The following is a 20,832-nucleotide window of genomic DNA, read 5'->3' on the forward strand; positions in this document are numbered from 1 at the left end:
GATGAAGACACACGGATACGGGATTTATCAAAACTCCAAGTTCATCGTTTTGAGAGGCTTGTGCCAGCAGTGTCGAGGTAATGGCTGTACACTTGGCAGAGGAACTTGCTTCTTAATTGTCTGAGTGACATGCCGTAATCTCAGGCTGTCACAGTATAAAACGACAATGAAGGGTTTCCAAACAGTGAAATATTGCTTGGCGGTGTCAGGACAGCTAACAAGGACCTTTGGCCTCAGTGAATCATCCCTGCCGCTTATTGCGTATGCCACCAGACATAATGTCTGATGTGGCTTCTGCAGGATCTTCCAAATACGTTATAGGATGAATGTTACCATGGTGCGACGTTGTCAGTCGAATTGGTTTTTATCATCCAGGGAGATGTGAATGCAATTAAATTGTATGCTTGTTCCTCGACTGGGGTAGCAGTGTCATGTGAATTTCCCCCCTTGCCTTTATAAATTATGCCCGTAATAAATGACTACTACTGCTACTGCTGCTGTTGCTGCTGCTGATACAACTGTTACTACTACTACTACTACTACTACTACTACTACTACTACTACTACTACTACTACTACTACTACTACTACTGCTACCACCACCACCACACCACCACCATCACCACTACCACTACTAATACTACTACTACTACTGGGGGTACAGGTGACCCAGTCGTCTAAGGTGACGCGATTCGCTGTGCAGAGTTGCGTACCTTGGGCACGCCAGAAACCTATGATTCTGTGTTCGAATCCCGGTTCACCCCGATTATGTTTCTAGGTTTGTCAGCACCATACCCGTGTTCGTGGGTTTCACCGAAGTGGTAAACGTCTGAGACCTGCATCACTTCGGGCTTTCCTCCCACATTAAGCTGACACGCCGTGATATAACTCGAATACTGTTAAAAGCGGCGTTAAACCCAACTCACTCACTCACTCACTACTTCTACTACTACTAATACTACTACAACTACCACCACAACAACACCACCACCAGCACTACTACTACTACTACTACTACACCATCACTACTACTACTACCACCACACTACCACCACCACTACTACTACTAATACTGCTACTGCTACTACTACTACTACCACTACTACTACTACTACTACTACTACTACTACTACTACTACTACTACTACTAATGATAATCAACGTGTGTTCAGGGCGGCGGATGTTGCTGGCGCTCACTCGGACCAGTTGTTTGACATGTATTCAATGTTACAGAACCCGTAAATGCATACTCAGTAAACCTTTTTTTCTTTTTCCTTTTTGAAAGATACAAACAGTGCAAGCAGCTCCAAGGCTTTAATTCATGATAGAGTTCTACCGTAACGGCGGTTGCTTTGGAGATAATATGTTGAGGTCTACTATCTTAGTCGAAGTGTACACTGCAACCCGGTACATCCATTACTCATAATCTTAATGGAATATCACATTCCACGGAAACATAAAATATGCATACTGCAGATCATTGTCTGCCATGTTACATGTCCCATATGTTCGCTGATCACAATCAATGTATTTCAAATGGATGCATTGGTAGATTATGTTATGGGTGTGTTTTATCCTAATGACATCTTTCATATAGATTTAGGCGAACAGTCTCAGCTGTGACAGTTTCGCGGCGTGTTTCCGGGTCACGTGTGAAGGTACCGTGACAACCATCCAGACACATTTCCGTTTACCTCTTCACAATTATGACTAATATCACGAACCTCAGTCATCGCAACCTGTGTTATCACAATATATATCGGCCTGGGAATGTCTGATACATCGTTGAGTGTAGAGAGGAGACTTGCATATGATTGAGTAAACACACGGAAGAGATGATTCGTTCCCATCGAGATCATTGCGATTTTCACATACTGCATTAGACATTTTCACGGACTGGTTTATGGTTCTCTTTGCACTGCGACATATTTATGGCTTTTACATTCGGTTATTTTTGCATTAACTCAGCATCTATTTTAGCCGTGTTGTTTTGTTTTAAGACCGACATTTTCTAATAGCACATGGTAAAGTATGCCATATATTTGAATAAAATTGTCCATGATATGAATTAGTTTCAACTAAAACATCACAGCTTGAGACATTCTGATCTTGCCACCAGATACTCCTTAATTAATGCAACGGACGCATTACTCTACAGACTTAATTCAATTTGCAACCATAGATGTATGTGCTTACATAATCAGGTCAACACAATGATACGTCATTTAACGTTGATAAGATATTAGTGAATGAGTGAGTTTGGTTTAACACCGCTTTTAACAGCATTCCAGTTATATCGCGGCGGGTCAGCTTAATGTGGGAGGAAAGCCTGAAGTGATGCAGGTCTCAGACGTTTAGCACCCCGGTGAAACCCACGAACACGGGCATGGTGCTGACAAACCTAGAAACATAATCGGGGCGAACCGGGATTGGAACCCACAATCATAGGTTTCTTGCGTGCCCAAGGGACGCAACTCTGCACAGCGAATCGCGGCGCCTTAGACGACTGGGCCACATGTGCCCCCTGATAAGACATTAACTCCTTTTGATGTCCTTATAAAGACATGAACAAAAATATGACTAGTGTTTAGAATATACAAAATCGTAATAAACGTGTCTTGGCAATGCTGAAGACATACTAACCAATATTAACCGTGTTGTGGTAGTCCTATGACTCATGTTTAATATTATTTTGTTTATAGCTAGATCAACAGCATGCATATGTACATATGTGTGAATTAGGGTGTATAGTTTCACTTAGCCCTGCACCATGATTCCGGTCCATATGCATTAAATTCAACTACAAATAGTCTCGATTATATACATTTCTAAGTCTACCTAGAAATCAGCATTAGGAAAAACATAAGGTTTTTTTTAGAATGGAAAAATGCAGTTAAGTCCTTACATGAGATTTCAACATTATCTACAGCCTCTTTAAGGATGTTTACAAAAACGTACAAGCTTTAAACAGATTTACCCCTATTTAAATAGTGATGTCTCCTTGAAAACAATCCTACCTCGGCAATGTCGACAAGTCCATTTTATGAACATGTTGGGTTTCCATTTGGTATTTACCGGGTATTCTTACATTTTTCACGTCGATTATCTGTACATTTTCTCCCAATACCGATTGTCATATCTCTTCCACTTCTGGATGCGATCTATCGGTCATTGAGTTAATCTACGTTGCCCAGCTACATCCATGTCGAACAACTCACCAGACACTTCCCTCTCACAAATAACGTGGTCCAATCAACGACGTCGTCAAGTTGCGAGCGCATGCTCGAATCTCCAGAAATGACGTCACGATAGAGCAATAATTCATCGTGAAATAAATCACGCTTCGTTCTTCATTGTTCTTTGCGATTCATCGCGTTGCTATCATATATTTCACACTATACCATATTTCACACTATACCATATGTTCGTCCAGGTTTCATCCCTCTGTCGGCAATATCACCACCATATTACGACGTAGGGGCGCTGGACAGTGCACCTACAACTAGAATCAAACCTAGGTCTTCGTTGAGGCGTGAAAACGATTTAACCACAACTTCACACATGTTACAGTCACCTCTATAACTACAATTTAGACTGGAACTACCATCACAAACAACACATCTCTTCTTCGAGATAGATATATATGAGTTTGTGAGTATGGTTTTAAGTCGTTTTCTCGCAATATCACAGCGGGGGACACAGAATTGGGCTTCACTGAGCTAAGCTAACCAACAGCCTCCTAGATGTATAGACAACGGAAGAACGAAAAATGTTTCAAGTGATAGTAGATCCAAATCTGGCTCTGAACGCATGCCACTTATCTCATAACCACCAATTGAGACTCGTTAACATAGTTTGTGCTGTCAGACACAATGTGTTTACGCTAAACCAATTCAGAAAATTAGTCTCTTGGTCTCAAAAATGCATAATGGTAGCGTTTGCCCAAGTCAAGCGATACGTCTCAATATATTTACCAGATGAATCATTTCTAGCTTTGCTTAAAACAGATGCAAGACGAGTAATAATGAAGAGGCCCGTGTTTGGCAGCAAGTTAGAAGAACTTTATTGGTCAAAGAGCATTCAGGGGATGCCGAATTGATTCATAAACGGTATGCGTATAAAACCTGAATAAGTATTTGTTTGTTTGTTTGTTGATTAGACCGCGTCCGTGGTCTAGTGGTAGTGGTAGAGCGTCCGCCCGTCCGTCGATCCCCGGCCGCGTCAATCGACATCAGTCCGGACGAGTACAAGCAGCCACACACACACACACACACACACACACACACACACACACACACACGCTCGCGCGTGCAAGCACGTCGCTATATAAGTGCAATAATCTTGGACGCGACGTTAAATCCCATTTCACCTCACCTCACCCGTTTGTTGATGAACGCCGCACTCAACAATATTCCAGCTATATGAGGGCGGTCTGTAAATAATCGAGTCTGCATCAGACAATCCAGTGATTTACGTCATGAGCATCGATCCATGCAATTGGGATACGATGACATGCATCAACCAAGTCAGCAAGCCTGACTACCCGATCCCGTTAGTCGCCTCTTGATTAGTTCCTGCTTTGAAATAATGGTTTTAACTTTGCGATGGACGTAATACTGACACATACATCGTCTCTAATAATGAGTTACAGTATATTACGTTTATACAGAACTCAAAAGGACCACTAATGTTAGTTCGTTATAACCTTAGTTCGTTATAAGCATATAAACAGCGTCTATACAGCAAAAGGCCGGGACCAAAAAATAAGTTCGTTATATCCGTCAGTTCGTTGCAAGCGTGTAAACGTATTTTACTGTAATACAATAAGTTATTTGGCAATATTTCCCCATTACTAGTTCTTTTACAGTCGACTTGAAATTAACTAATATTGTCAATGTAATTCTCGGAATGCTGGTTCAACTTATCACAAGAACCAATGGTCACAACGTACTGTTTAGTCTGAAACAGGCTTCACTGAATGATCAATATTCATAGAACATGTGTGCATGGAGTACCAACAAGTTAGTGAGTATGATTTTACGCCGCTTTTAGCAATATTCCAGCAATATCACGGCGGGGAACGCCAGAATGGGTTTCACACATTGTACCTAGGTGGAGAATCGAACCCATGCCTTCGGCGTGACGGGCGAACGCTTTAACCACTCGGCTACCCCACCGCCCCGGAGCTCAAACGAAGTGACAGTTCTCTTATCAAAGAATCAGATTTTTGAAATAAATCAATCGACAAAACCCTTTCTCTATCCAATAGAAATCTCTGCATAAAGAGTCGATTGTACAATTCCGACTATGTCATGAGCATGTGTTTATGAATCACCATCAAATAGTAAATGATACCAGGTGTTCGCGAAAAGGTGAGCGCATCCTGCCCCACCGGTGGCATGACATGAATTAGTGTCAAAACGGAGTACAAGCACATGACTCCACAGTACCAGTACTGGCAGACATTCGTCTTGGATTTTTCAATGCTGAATACAAACACTACATACTGACAACATACAGAACAATGTCGTAACATCAGAAAACTACATAATGTTATGCTGTTTACTTACTTATCAGCAGGCCACAGCTGTGGCAGCCCGACACGCAAAACAGTCAACTAATAACATTTACAGAGGAACCCACATGAGGCCAAGCAAAGCTAACAGCCAAGCGCAATGAGCTGAATGCAGACAGATTTTTATGGGATCTGTCAGGGGCAAGTGCACAGGGTGCCTCTGTCATGTAGCGTATTCGTAAATAAATAACAGTAATAAACAATTTGAAAAAAAAGAGAGATAAAACAAATATATCTTTGTCATGTATGAAATTATTAAAATATGTAGTGTGAAGAACTGTGTTGATCGTTCGTTAAGTTAACGTGAGATAACGGATGTATTCAACGTCCATATATCGTCCGAAACTGAACCTTTCGTTTGTCACACAATATATATATAATTATATAACTGTTCTCTGTAAATGGTAAAGGTCTGTGATTTATGTGACCAGTGTGGATGCTACGCGAAGCCTATATATTACTGACTATGTTCGCATGGGCTTCTGAAATGTGTCAGTCACATGACAACCATGTGACATCCATGGATCTTTGTTAATAATTAAAAATATTGATTTTTATGATTTGATTATTAAAAGAAGAATATTTGATCAACATTAACTCATTTTGTAGAATATTATGAGAGAACATTATGAGAGTCATAATGTTCTCGGAATATTAAATTTAAAATAAGTTTAACCCTACAAAGCAATGAATTTGAAGACTGATTGTTCGAGAACAAGCTGGATACACATTGCAGATGTTCTCAATTACGAAAGATCGTAACAGTAACGGAATGTAACGACATTAGCTACACTGATTGTTATTGGAAATGAATTACTTAAAATAATTTATGTTTCGTTTGCCTAGGCCTCACTTTCTTTTAATTGAATCAGCATCGTCGAGGACAACGAGTTTCCATTTATCGACGAATTTCCAAATGAAGTTACCATGATACGATCATCACCCCTTACGTAATGGCTGTCTGTGTGGTAGATTGGTCAGTTGGTGCATTTTTCATACAATAAACAAATATCATACGTAATAGTTAGTCAGTGAGTGAGCATAATTTTACACCGCTTTTAGCAATATTCCAGTAATATCACGGAGGGGCATACCAAAAATGTGCTTCACACATTGTACCTATGTGGGGAATCGAACCTGGGACTTTACCGTGACGGGCGAACGCTCTAACCACTAGGCTACCTCACCGCGCCATACATTCCATGATAAACATACAACTCTAGTCTGCCCGGAGAGCGGAAGGTCGGGGGGTCGATCTTCGGCCGCGTCATACCAAAAATAAGTTAAAAGATGTTACTTGTTGTACAAACAGACAGACACACACACACACACACGCGCACGCACGCAGGCACGCACTCACACGCACACACGCACGCGCGCACACTCACATATAACACTCTATATAAGTGCAACCATCTTGAAAGTGATGTTAAAGCCCATTTCGCCTCACCTTAGTCAATAGTATCAATACAAATCAATAAGAGATCAATAAAGTGATGTCGAGATGCTGCCAAGAGAGGTTACAGATGGCCCAGTATTGAAATGCCCTGTTACACGCTTGACACAATCCCATGAAACCTGGTTCGAATCCCAGATTATGCTCCTTACCATGACAAGTGTCATCATCACATCTTTTCAGCAGACTTGATCCTTCGGCCCCAATCCCCATTCAGATCACATGATGTGATGTAACTAAAATATTGTACAAAGCGGCGTCCAAACTCACTCACTTACTCACTCACGTCTATTCACACTTACCTTCCATGCCTTTTCCACTCACAAACACACTACAAAGCAGCAACCTGTCACACCGAGCGCGAGCAAGCTGGTCTCGTCTTCATCACTTTCAGACATAGAATGGTCATAATGTATTTGCAGTCTATATATGATCTACTCGTGTCGAAGGAGTGTACACAGTTAGAGGAGCATCCCCGCCCACAGTGCGCCACACACCACTGAGGTCTTGTATACCAAGAGACCTTGCACTCGAAGCTTCCAGCATTCTATCTTGGCTATCCGTTCCTCATGTCCTATACTTTCCTCATCAGCTGAGGCGGCACGCGTTAGCTCTTACCTGTCGTGTTCTTGCGCTGGCTTCGAGCAACATGAAACTTTCAAAATGTAATTACAAAGTTTGTGAGGTTAATTGGTGCTGTGAGTCGTCAAGGCGCAGCTGGGAAAATCTGTCTCGTGGTTTGGGGTTTTATCATGGGGTGTTTTTGTGGTAATGCACCGGTATAATGAACGAGGGAACATAGAAAGAGCAGAACACAAACATCGGTGACGTGGCTCGAAAGAAAACAACAATAGCGGGTCTAGTAAACAGCGGCATGCGCGTGATCCGGGAGCTGTAAACAAGAGCTGTAAACAAAACCGTTATAATTTATGAAGAAGACCGATATTTAAGACCGACACTGCCCAAAGCAAATAACCAAGGCCGATATTACCCGTGAGCGGTAGACAACTGTGTTGCGGGAGAGAAATAAACAATCAGCTATTTTGCCAGAGAGCAGTAACTAACAGATTTATTGCCGGAGAGCGGTAAATAAAGGCGACAAAACCCTTTCCTATTTAAAACAATTCTGTGATAAAACGGAGTCGATTGTACAATTTCGACTATATGTGTTTATGGATCATTATCAGAGCTTGATGACGCCAGGTGTTCGCGAAAAACAACAGCGATAATGCCCGGGAGCTATAAACAATAACGATATTGTTATATTATTGCCATATATTCATATTAATCATATTCTGAATGAATGAGAAATGAATATAATCTAAATCAAAACGAAAGGACAATGTAAAGATTGACAATATTTGATCTTATTTCATTACGTTTATCGATACTATCAGTATCGCAGAGCGGCATCGATGCTAACTATTGATATTTTAAACAGCATTGATATATGCGATGGAGTTATAATCTAGCCATGGACAATTGCGATGCAGGGATAATTCGATTTATCATCCAAAACTGGCTCCCACATGAGATATCGTTTGGATGAGATCAAGCGATATCTACACTGTAGATATCGCTGCAATGAAATTACATCACAATGCCCCGTTTATGGGGCGGTGAGGTAGCTAGTTCGCACGTCACGGTGAAAACCCGGGTACGATTACGCAGGGTTTAACGTGTGAAGCCCATTTCTGGTTTCCACCGCCATTATATCGCTGGAATATTGCTAAACAGCTTTATTCACTTACTCGTTCTAGTCATCACTGACATAAGTATGTGGTAAATCTTGTATATACAATTCCCCACTGTATCTGCAGCATGATCTCATGTACAATGTTCGTCGCGAGCGTTTCATATCGATCCGATCCGAACTTTAAGATTTACAACCCCGTAAATGGGAATTATGAGATGCAGAGGTTTTCAATTAGTTGGCAAGGAGGATCCCATTGCATGACGATAAATAATTTCAGTCAAACAAAACAAAAGTGCAAATGTCTTACAATGCTGATGAAATACGGTATAAAATACTTGATGAAACACACTCCGACACAAGCCAATTTCATTGTTCATGACAGTTACTTTGAGTGAGTGAGTTGGGTTTCACGCCGCTTTTAACATTATTCCAGTTATATCAGGGCGTGTCATCTTAATGTGGGAGGAAAGCCTGAAGTGATGCAGGTCTCAGACGTTTAGCACTTCGGTGAAACCCACGAGCACGGGTATGGTGCTGACAAACCTAGAAACATAATCGGGGCGAACCGGGATTGGAACCCACAATCATAGGTTTCTGGCGTGCCCAAGGGACGCAACTCTGCACAGCGAATCGCGGCGCCTTAGACGAGTGGGCCACCAGTGCCCCCTGACGTTTATAAAGGACAAGCGCTTTTATGATGCTACTACCGTATTAAATAGCAGAGATGTTGGCACACAATTGACCCTAACACATAAAATTCGCCTGTGATCTACAAGAAGACTGCTACTTCTTTTGAAGCATTGAATGAGCCATAACCCTACCAATTCCAACAATGCCATCTCCGAGCTTAACCAATAAATGCCCCCCGCATCTGAAACCATACCAGGCCATTGATTGCGAACACCATGTCTTCGCGGCGCCTTAGACGACTGGGCCACCCGTGCCCCCAGTTACTTTGATATATATATACGGCAGTAGCGATGATATATTTTTCAGAATCAATAATTTTTTATCAAGGTATATATCATAATAAAAAACATTGGTAAATGATAACGCTATACCTTCATTTTCGTGTTTGGTATTATACGATGTTACCCAATATATAGAGAGACTGATGGGCGGATTTATAAATTATTATATGCGATATATAATGACGCTTCGCATCTGGAAAGTCACAATCGGACCTTGCACATATGAATAACAGTATACCAAGTTTCATGTTTTGTGAATCTATAAGAATTATTTCAGCAGTCTTATAGCTACGGCATAACATGACTAAGTGTTTTATAAAAATACGGGTTTCCGGAAGCATGATACAATTTGTTTTAGTTGCTCTCTGTTCTTGATGCATGGGACCATTTATAAAATAAATAAACATCCATCTATATATATCAAACATATGTTCACATGAGGCACTGAAAATAACAGTCTTACTCATTATTCGAACAGTTTTGTAATAGGACAAGAATAAGATACTACTGGTACTATGTTTGTAACGATCACGTTCCCCTAACAACCAATCCTGTCTTAGATACAACGTTCTCAGTGAAGCAGCTTCCTTAAATTACACCGAACATCTGTCTTCATCACAGACTCAGGAAGGCACAAGTTACGTAAACATAATTACACACTTGACTTGATTAGCCAAAAGGGATGGGGGACTTCCCATCTTCGTGAAGGCACAGTCTTGAACAGGGAACAATTCGTTTTTCATTTTCTAGGCGAGCAGTTCCGTGATGAACCAGCAGAGGGAAAGCCACTGGTGTTAAAGTGGCAGGGCAACAGATGGCAGTTTTTCACAATGAAACGTGCTTGTAGAACGAATACCTGGTGTCATCGCTGATTTGCAGTGATCCATTCATATAATTTCCACAACCATTTTGCCTTCAAGCCCAACGGAATCTGTTTCGACAGATAAACAAGACTGGTTATTCTCGTTGACGTTTTATATTAAAGAGATTTGTCGGATGGTAACCTTTATGGAAGTCGAAACAGTAAGGAAAAAGATGGGAAATTATGGAGCGAAACTCCGTTTTGGAATCCCAAGATGGTTCTTACTGCTTTAACCGGACAGCTGACTAACTCCCCCAAAAGATAACGAAAGACTCATCCAACCAAACAGTCACAATTTTCATTCATCCAAGAACTAACGAACCATCTAGCTAACAAAACGTCAGTATATTGAATCCACAAGTCATCCAATCTGCAAACCTTCTATCCTACCGACCGAATAGTCATCCATCAGTATGAACTATACGAAAATCATACAGCCAATAATAATCCTTCCTAACGTCCAACTATAAATCTATCCAACCAAACAACCGACCATAGATCCATCAAGTCATGTTGTCATTTTCAATTGAAACCAACTAACCAGCAATCAACTATCACAGTCGTCAACTCAACAGCCATCAGAAATTGAAAAAGTTAATTGAACAGGTTTACCTATTAATACATTCCTGTCTCTGTGAGGTTTGGTCGAACTCTGAGGACAGACCACGGTTACTGCATCGGCAATTGCCGTCAGTGGAAATAACTTCCCCAGCTGTTTCTACACCTCAGAAGACCAAGGAAAGGCATATGATTGTATGTTATTAAATGCATGGCTTTTGTTTTTCATTTTAGGAATAACACTGGTTCGTGTTTTGGATATGTGTCTCAACAACAACAGATTTCCTTAGTACTACATTTACTACAAAGCCAGTCTCGAACATTGGGTGTAAACTGTAAAATAGCATTGGGAATCATTTGAATGGAACACCGAAAACCAGTGAGGACAAGGTTGGTTTCAGTTAGTTTCAGTTAGTTTCAGTTAATTTCAGTTACCCATGTGATTGAAATCGTGGTTATACAATTATCAGCATGTGTTTCAAGCATACATGACGTCTTTGATATGATCAGCGCTAGCCGCTGGTAATAAGTCTACCATGTATTTCCTATTTCAAACACCTAGTTCCTCGTAAATATGTCATTATCGTTGCTTCAGGTATGCAAAAGTTTGGAGCCATGGCATTGCTGATCCCAAGCACAAATCTTTCGTTTGTGAACTTTTTGATCAAAGACTGCACTACATGCTGCCCAGATACCAGGCACGTTTCATAATAGATGAGCCTGATGTTGAGTTTGTACTTCGTCAACAGTAGAACTTTCAAATAAACGGATACCTGGCTGGGATCAGGTACGGAAGCTACGATCTCCAGTTACCTTAAAGCTTACATGCAGCACCTGCCTGACCTAGGCAGAGATATAAACACGTACAACTACTTACACAATTAATCCTCCGGCGTCAAAACAATCACAAAGGAAATGGATCATCGAAGGAAAAAGGTTCTTGGTGAACCTTGTCCAGTGCGGTTAATATGTTTGTACCTTCGTGTGTTGTGCTTAAACTACGTTTTGCATACTGTACCACAGAATTACGAGCAGAAGTACACACATAGACACATCAGCATCAAATATCAGTACTTGGAACAGCGTTGACATATTTCTGTAACACCGTCCCGTTCACGCAAATTGTGTAAAATTGCCAATATGTTCCAAAGTTAGAGAACTGGTCTAGCAACACAGAACCAATTTCTTAAAAACGATTCATAATGAAACACGCAAACCACAAAGAAACACACACAAGTACACACGTACACACGTACACACACACACGCACACGCACGCACGCACACACACACACACACACACACACACACACACACACACACACACACACATACATGCACACGTACACACGCAGAAACACACATACACACAGAAACATATACACAATTCAAATTGAAACATTGTTATTACCAACTGCCAACACACTCACACACACATGCACACACACATACACACGCACGCACGCACGCACGCACGCACGCACGCACGCACGCACACACACACACACACACACACACACATACATGCACACGTACACACGCAGAAACACACATACACACAGAAACATATACACAATTCAAATTGAAACATTGTTATTACCAACTGCCAACACACTCACACACACATGCACACACACATACACACGCACGCACGCACGCACGCACGCACACACACACACACACACACACACACACACATACATGCACACGTACACACGCAGAAACACACATACACACAGAAACATATACACAATTCAAATTGAAACATTGTTATTACCAACTGCCAACACACTCACACACACATGCACACACACATACACACGCACGCACGCACGCACGCACGCACGCACGCACGCACACACGCACGCACACACACACACACACACACACACACACACACACACACACACACACACACACACACACACACAGACTTTTCAACATGGCTGTAAGCAGTCCTGCGGTGGTATCTAAGCGGAGGACACCAAACACAAATAACACCCATATTGGGAATCGATCTTTTTTCTACTGCGGAAGGACGAAAGAACATTCGGCTACCTCACCCCCAAAACGTAACTCATGGAAAAGGGATACCAGGATTTCAGAATGATATTCATCGATGTGAGGAATGCTCCCTCACTGTCAAATATGTGATGAAATAAACCTCTTTGAAAGAGTATACGTTAACTTCAGACAATAACAAGTTTCGATTATCTGCTGAAACATGTACCATTGAGCGTAAAAGGCAAAACAACTCAAATGCATTATATTGGCATTGCTTTTAAAACCGTATCACGCAAATTTCTCGAAAAAACTATTGTAATAATAATAATAATAATAATAATAATAAATAAATATATAATAGAGGTCACCTCGCCTGCGGAGGAGTCATTATGGCATGTTTCGTGACGTACTTGTAGAGACAATTACATTTGTAAGTGCAGATGTTTAAGGAAACATTCAACCTTCTAACACGATCTGGCATTTCCGCATGGAAAGTTTCTGCATGGAAAATATCATTTTAAAATTGTTACAATGCGACGAAATATGATTCAACAGAATGAATACATGCCCGATGATATTTGAAAAGTTCTTATTGCCTAATCAATGTAATAAAGGAGACTGAAATGTATTGTAATCGTGTACATTAATGTATTGGCTACTCGCGTCCATTTCCGCCACTGACAGCGTCCCTGGGAGTATCCGGTATGGAATGTTAATACATCATGTAACTATTCCGCCAAACAAATAGTGCCAAAACAAAATTGCACCTTGTAATTTCCGGAGATAAATTGCAGGTAACGTATTACATCACCTTATCCGATTTTCATAATGAAAAGATGAAATGTAAACATTGTTTTGTAGGAAATGATCCCAGAGTCAACAATCTGAATCACTTGTACACATGCTCTAATTGTAGATTAGAGTCCTGAGCATATGGCTTACAATACAAATTGGACCACCTTACATCAATAATTCCTTCTTATCTATTGATTGCAGGAGAGTCTGTCACACCGTCAACACTGTCCAGAATCACGTAACGTTTTCTTGAGAGGAAATTGATATGAGATTTAAGAAGGTTGCGGACACGAAAAGAGCTGGTGTTTTTTAGGGAACAGTATTGATCGGTCAGAAATGGAACTTAATCACTAACTGAAATAAACAGCACATCCCAGAAAGTGTTAATGGTGGAGTAGAAATTCTTTGAACCCCTTTTGTATTTCTGACATTGATAATGGAGTATTTACATAAAGACACTGGGTCGTGATTGTTAGGGTTTGCTTCTGCATGACAACAGACTGTATCGATTTAGTTATCCTTTGAAGTTCAAAAACTTTCATCTTTAGCATCCCTTGTTCAAGTAATAACATTGACATGCAGTCAACACAACAATGTGCACGCTTGCTATTGATTAGTATGTTTTCATACTTGGCCCCTGAAATAATCAACACCACAGATCATCTACAGCATACTTTTCAGTTTGTTAAAGGGAATTCACAAAGAAAGCAAAATTATAGTTGAGTCCTGGTGTGGAAAAAATCCTGTTTATTTAAAGTGAAAAAGAAAATAAGAGTGAGTGAGTGAGTATGGTTTTACGCCGCAAACAATGTACTTCGCTCGCACACACACACACACACACACACACACACACACACACACACACACACACACACACACACACACACACACACACACACACACACACACACACACACACACACGAAGCCATGTTCTCTAGTCTGAATAAGACGTAAAGTGGAAATAAAACTGTTAACGCGAACCTAAATAGACCTTTAAGTTTTTCAAAAGTCCAATTTTTAAATGTAATCATAGTTTATTGAAACACTTATTTGAAACATTACCAGAATTAAACTTCAATTACAAAGTGGGCGACATATTTCCACGGCTTACACACTGCCATTTACCTCCGGATCACCTTAATATTGTATGATTTACTATAAAACAAGCAGGGCATAATCACTGTTGATTGTCACGGCTATGTTTTAGTGTTGTGGTATCCAAAGGCGTCTTCTGTGTAGTTACTGTATGATTGATGCATCTATAACAGGCTAACGTGGCTGCCTTGGCGGTCATTGATTAAACGTCATTCATGAACACAAACAGATAATAGATTTAATAAGAGACTTCACATCCGGATCGTGGTCCTCAACAGCTGAATGAGCCAGTAAAACCTAGTGCAAATTAGACCCACTGACGAGACGCCCGAGGTCCCGTACGTGATCACTTTTGAAGGATAATGTCCACTTATCATGGCGCTTATGACGAATGTGTAGAGATTCCATATTCTCTCAGCAGGAGAAACAGAAGTCCAATCAATCAGACCGGCAGTACTCAGATTTTGGCGAAGAACAATGCTTTAGTTCAACTGCTTAAAACTTGTAACTGTACAAGTGGTCTTTAAATTATTATCGTTTTCTATTTAGATTCAACATAAAATGTCATGATATATATTTCACTTATTCCAAAGAATATACCAAAATGAGTGTCTAGGCGTATTGTATTATATCGTTTTCGAGACGTTGAATAGTTCGTACTTGCAGTTAGTCTCATGTGGGCACGCCATTAACCTATGATAGTGGGTTCGAATCCCAGTTCGCCCCGATTATGGTTCTGGGATTGTCAGCACTATACCCTTGCTTGAGAGTTTCACCAAAGTGGTTAACGTCTGAGACCTGCATCACTTCGGACTTTCCTCTAACACGCCGTGTTATAACTTGAATACTGTTCAAAGCGGCGTTAAACCTAGATAACTCTCTCATCCATTATCTTATTCGTAAATGGTTAGTATACATAAAACGTCGTTGTATGGAACAAATAGAAAAAACCTGACATGCGGTTTTCAACCGCCCAAACACGCCATCTGGAGACGCAAACACGGTATTAAAGACGCCTGGAAGTGCAAATTTCAAAAGAAACGTGACAATGGATAAAAAATAATAATGTCTTAAGAATTATGAAACTACAATTTCTTTTTCAACTTTGAGAAACTGATACATGTAAATATGTTATTGATTATGAGTAAAGATTAAGGTATTTAGTTCAAGTAGATGCCTTTCGACCGTTTACCTTGTTATAAATATATTCCTAACACCACACACGCGAATATATCTCCATGGGGGTAATAAATATGCCCTGGGGTTAATTATTGTACTGTGTTAACCTATGTCAAGTAGAAAGTGCATCAAGTACACAAGACAGCTACGGATGCATGTTAGCTATGTTGCGATTCTCCTAGTTTGGTTAATTACAGCGGTATTTGCAATAACCCAATCATATTTCCTCTGTTTCATCCCTGATACTTGATGATTATTTTAGTGAACAAAAACTGTCGTATTGAAATTATTTAAAGTTTAATTTCAAAAGTTTTGGTTTTTTGTTCACAAAAGAATAAATCTCACCATTGGCATGACATCTAGACATGAATGTCTTTTGTGTTTGAATCAATTCGTTTGGTTTGAACCAACCACGTCGCGATATAACTGAAATATTGTTCAAAGTGGTGTTTAACCTAACTAACTCACTCACTTCATATTTAACAAATAACGGTGTATTTAAGTTAGTATATTGTTAGTACATTCTGATACACACCTGAAGATAATTGTGCTATCTTGCAGGTTTCCGACATCCTGTCTGGAAAGTTTTTGTGGCGTGTAAACCATTATTGCTGTTCTGTGTGTACAGGTGTCAGATCAAGGTATTGTACACTGCCATATTTCGTACGAATGTACCAATATATGGCTGGTACATATAATCCGTATCATAATGCGATGTTACACTTTTTTACTTTCTATATTCTATATGGTTACCCTCAAGATACCCGTGAAGATGCGGGTTATAATTGGTCTTCAGCAACCCAATCTTGTAAGAGGCGACTATGCTTGTCGTAAGAGGAAAATAACGGGATCAGATGGTCAGGCTCTCTGATTTCGATTGAGTATATTAATCCTCATGATGTCAATCACTGGAGTGTCTGGCCCTGACACAATTATTCTCAAACCGCCGTCACATAACTAGGATATTGCTAATCGCGGCGTTAAACAAAAAATACAAAACCCAAACCCAAAAGTTATGTGGAAAGAATAATACATAATTATATATCCTCTTTATCATACTGTTAAAAATATATATGTTTCTTATTTATCATAAGATTAAGAACTGACCTTTAGAACATTTAGATACAGATAACATATCAATTGGATTTCCGAAAACATACAGCAAAACCTTAGTTATCATTAATTGTGAGAGTATTCTAAAAAATCTTGTTCAAACAGCGACCTCAAAGCCACATTAAAAAACTTAATTTGGATGGCCAAAAGACTAAACTGAGTCAAGTCACGCTTTGTATATCCTACTTCTTTACGAACTGTTCTCTCTCACCCGATCTGACTAACCCATACCAGTGCAGAAAACCACAGTGGCTGGAAACATCGCAGTGTTGAGTCTGGTAGACAGCCCAATGCTGTATCGGTGTTCACATCCTTGAGGAAGAGATGTATCTGTTACACCATTTTGACGACATAATTCCAAATGGATAAACCTAACTGGAAGCAAAGTAAACAAACCAGTGCTGCTTGAATTGACAATAATTGAAAGAAGATGGCTCGCGAAGACTGTCGGTATATGCCAGGAAGGGCTGGCAAGAGGCATGACTCAAGCTAACTGGAAAGGAATTTTGAGGTAGATTTCTGATGCTCGGCATTTTCTGTGACGTTTTTTATATGCATTTCTAGAACATGCGAAATGGCTTTGGAATGATTTTTAGCCTAAGTCTATTTTATGGACTACTAAGTGCACAATGATTGCCTTAAGGTAGACATGGTATAGGAGAGTCCCATCACACAACAAATCTCTACAGCAAATTCCGGCGCCTTGTCCTTCTTTCTGTTAACTTCTTGTGGTTGTAAAATCTTCTTTCGCTACATTTCCTACTTCTCCAGCCAACCAGTCCCATGTCCCCTCTAGAAACACATAATGAGTAGAAAGGTTAAGTTTATGCACCCAAAACCGAGATAAGGAAAACCATATGTAAGTGCTAATGTTTTTAATTAAAACAGTAGCACCTGGAACTATTTCATTATACACGATGCTGATACATATTTACAAACATGTCTAAACCTCTGTATGGCGGGCCACAGGGATGAGCATCAACACGTCAAAGACGAACTGAGCATTGTGTTTGAAGCGATACTGTTAACACTCTGTTTACATCGAAGGTGAACGATCACCTGGTACCAATCACTCACATAGCTGAGTCGGAAATACCAGGTAAACACGAGGATAACGTCTGGTTGAAGCGGCATTGTGTTCCCCTGATTCAAGCAATTTGCACGAAATAAGAACCTACAACAAGGATCTGTAGCTATACGATAGGTGGTGCCTTGTACATCAGAGCGTCTGTTTTTCTGGCTTTGCGTTTGAGTGTTTGGGCCAGAAAAGCACAAAAGGTGTACGTTACAGACATTGTTTTCACCTTTATTGAACCAGAATGTTTGTACAATTTCAGGTGGCAAAAAAATTCCTGAGTAATGGAACCAGGTTGTGCCTTGGCGTGTCGTCATTTGACTCCCACAACATAATAACGATGGTGTTTGTCATTGCTAATGGGTTCAATCAGGCCTGGGTTGCTGGGAAACATGGATCACAGGTTCATGTCGTGGGGTCATCAACATTGTGTTTATTGCTCTTTTACAAACTACTGCTGTACAACATGTACAGATCGATCACTGACCGGATGTAGCCGCTCATTTTATCGGAAGTGACCAGATGGTTGTGGTGTGTAGCTTCCCACGCTGATTGACTGGACACTATCATCACTGGAGTAACCCATTGTAAACGCCAGAGAACCACCAGCCTCGATCACCCACAGACTCATGGGCGTAAAATACAAAATAGCGATGAAAACACGAATGTCGTAACACCTCCTCTGACGAAGGGATCGGACTGGTTGCTCTTGTTCAGTGAGAAATAAACTTGTGATCTGTTTGAGACATGTGACCAGTTTCAATTGGTTTGGATCAAATTTGACTCTGATTCATATTTTTATAACTAAGTTAATATACATGTTCCTGGTTAAAGTCAATTAAAATGAATTAGAATATTTAACTAATGAAATAAAGAGGCTTCATTTCATCATTTTTTTTAAAAATGGTTCCGTTTCATGAATATATCTAAATGTGTGTATGCACCTTATGTAAACGTGATCAATTTTCACATACATTATGACTTCAAAATCTAGTCGATAACAACGTTCCTTTACACCCCACGACCAGGGGATCCCATACTCGCGTTCGATATAAAACCGTCGATGATGTCATTGCTGTTAGATCATAGCAATTTGAAGTCTTTACAACTCAATACAACTTGACATTTTAGAGTGATAATGGTTTGATCGCGACTGATATTTAGGATAGTCTGTGTGAAACCACTCAACGTGTATCAGTCTATTTGTATTTTAAAGTGGTTTGAGAATTGAGAGTTACTATCTGAATTGTGGAGACCACAATCCGAGTTTCATATTCCCCAGTGCTTGATGTGACGCAACCTGGCTGAATCATACGCCATTCAAATGCTATATCTGCCCATCAGAACCCAATTTCGGAAATCTACGTACACAGAATAATTACTTCATATTCATGGTCATACATGATACGACCGTCTACTTATGGTATTGATGTTAGTTATTCTGTTTAACGTGGATGCTTATTATTCGGAGTAATAACAATCAGGACAGAAAAAACGTGTTTTGTGGTGCTAAATCAGATCTGGTCAATTGCACTTGAGGGTACGCTGCATCACGCTGGGTCATTTCCGCAATCGGCGATTCATATATTTGCTAAGATCATGCGGTTAGCCGATTCCAATTTGGAGTGCCAGATTGAATATATATTAACGGAGCATGGATCGATATATTTATTTTAGCGTGATTGTTTCTGTGTGTAAAAGAAAATCCCATTCTTGATATTCTTTACGACTTGATTTGAGTTTTTAATGGTATTACTCTTTTTGCTATGTTTGGAGTCCTTGCTCAACCTTTTCGCGAACACCTGGTGTCTTCACTGTATGATAGTGATTCATAAACACATGATCATGATATCGTCAAAATCGTAAAATCGACTCTTATCCAGAATCCCTACGGTCGAGTAAATGAGTGATGATGTCATTACGCCGTCTGTAGCACTATCCCATCATCACGGCGAGGTGAATTAAACAATGGACTTCCACTTCACTCGTTGTACCGATGGAATTTAGACCATCGGTGTGACAGGCCAACACTTAAAGATAGTCATCGATAAATAGCAAAAGACTGGAAGACCCAAAGTAACACGTGTCAGAGGAATTCCCTTTTTGTATGCGGCAGCAGTACAACATCTTGCTTAACGTGTCCAGATCGACATTTTTTTTTGAGTTAACATTGTAATTCTCTGTGATTTGTTTATAACACAAAGGCTACGCTTTTTTATGTAATGGCAGCTCGATGGCAGCCGTTTCGCGAACACACTGATTTTCAATTATCCATTCATACAATTTTCGATGCTATTTGTCGTTTACGCTTATGGAATCTGGTTCGGCTGAAAATCGAGAATGGTTATTCTCTGGCATTAGCGTTTTATATTCATCCGCTCGGCTACAACACAATCTCTGTCCATGAATTAAGGAATGCTTCAACGTCCTCATATGATGTACTCTGTGAATC

The 20,832-nt window shown here is 40.2% G+C and overlaps 1 protein-coding gene across 2 annotated transcripts in view; it reads right to left on the reverse strand.

Annotated features, from left to right (window-relative positions):
- Nucleotides 1-7,417, reverse strand: part of LOC139479948 (prostaglandin E2 receptor EP4 subtype-like) — a 75,109-nt gene extending 67,692 nt beyond the window's left edge. Inside the window, exon 1 of one of the 2 annotated variants that reach the window (XM_071262887.1) lies at nucleotides 7,334-7,417. The gene's annotated coding sequence lies outside the window, so the exon portion shown is untranslated. The remainder of the gene's footprint in view (nucleotides 1-7,333) is intronic. The other variant, XM_071262890.1, reaches the window with a different exon arrangement.
- Nucleotides 7,418-20,832: the final 13,415 nt, after the last annotated feature.

The sequence above is a fragment of the Haliotis cracherodii genome, unplaced genomic scaffold (genome assembly GCF_022045235.1).
Source record: "Haliotis cracherodii isolate W230 unplaced genomic scaffold, xgHalCrac1.p SCAF_4, whole genome shotgun sequence".
Lineage (NCBI taxonomy): Eukaryota > Metazoa > Mollusca > Gastropoda > Lepetellida > Haliotidae > Haliotis > Haliotis cracherodii.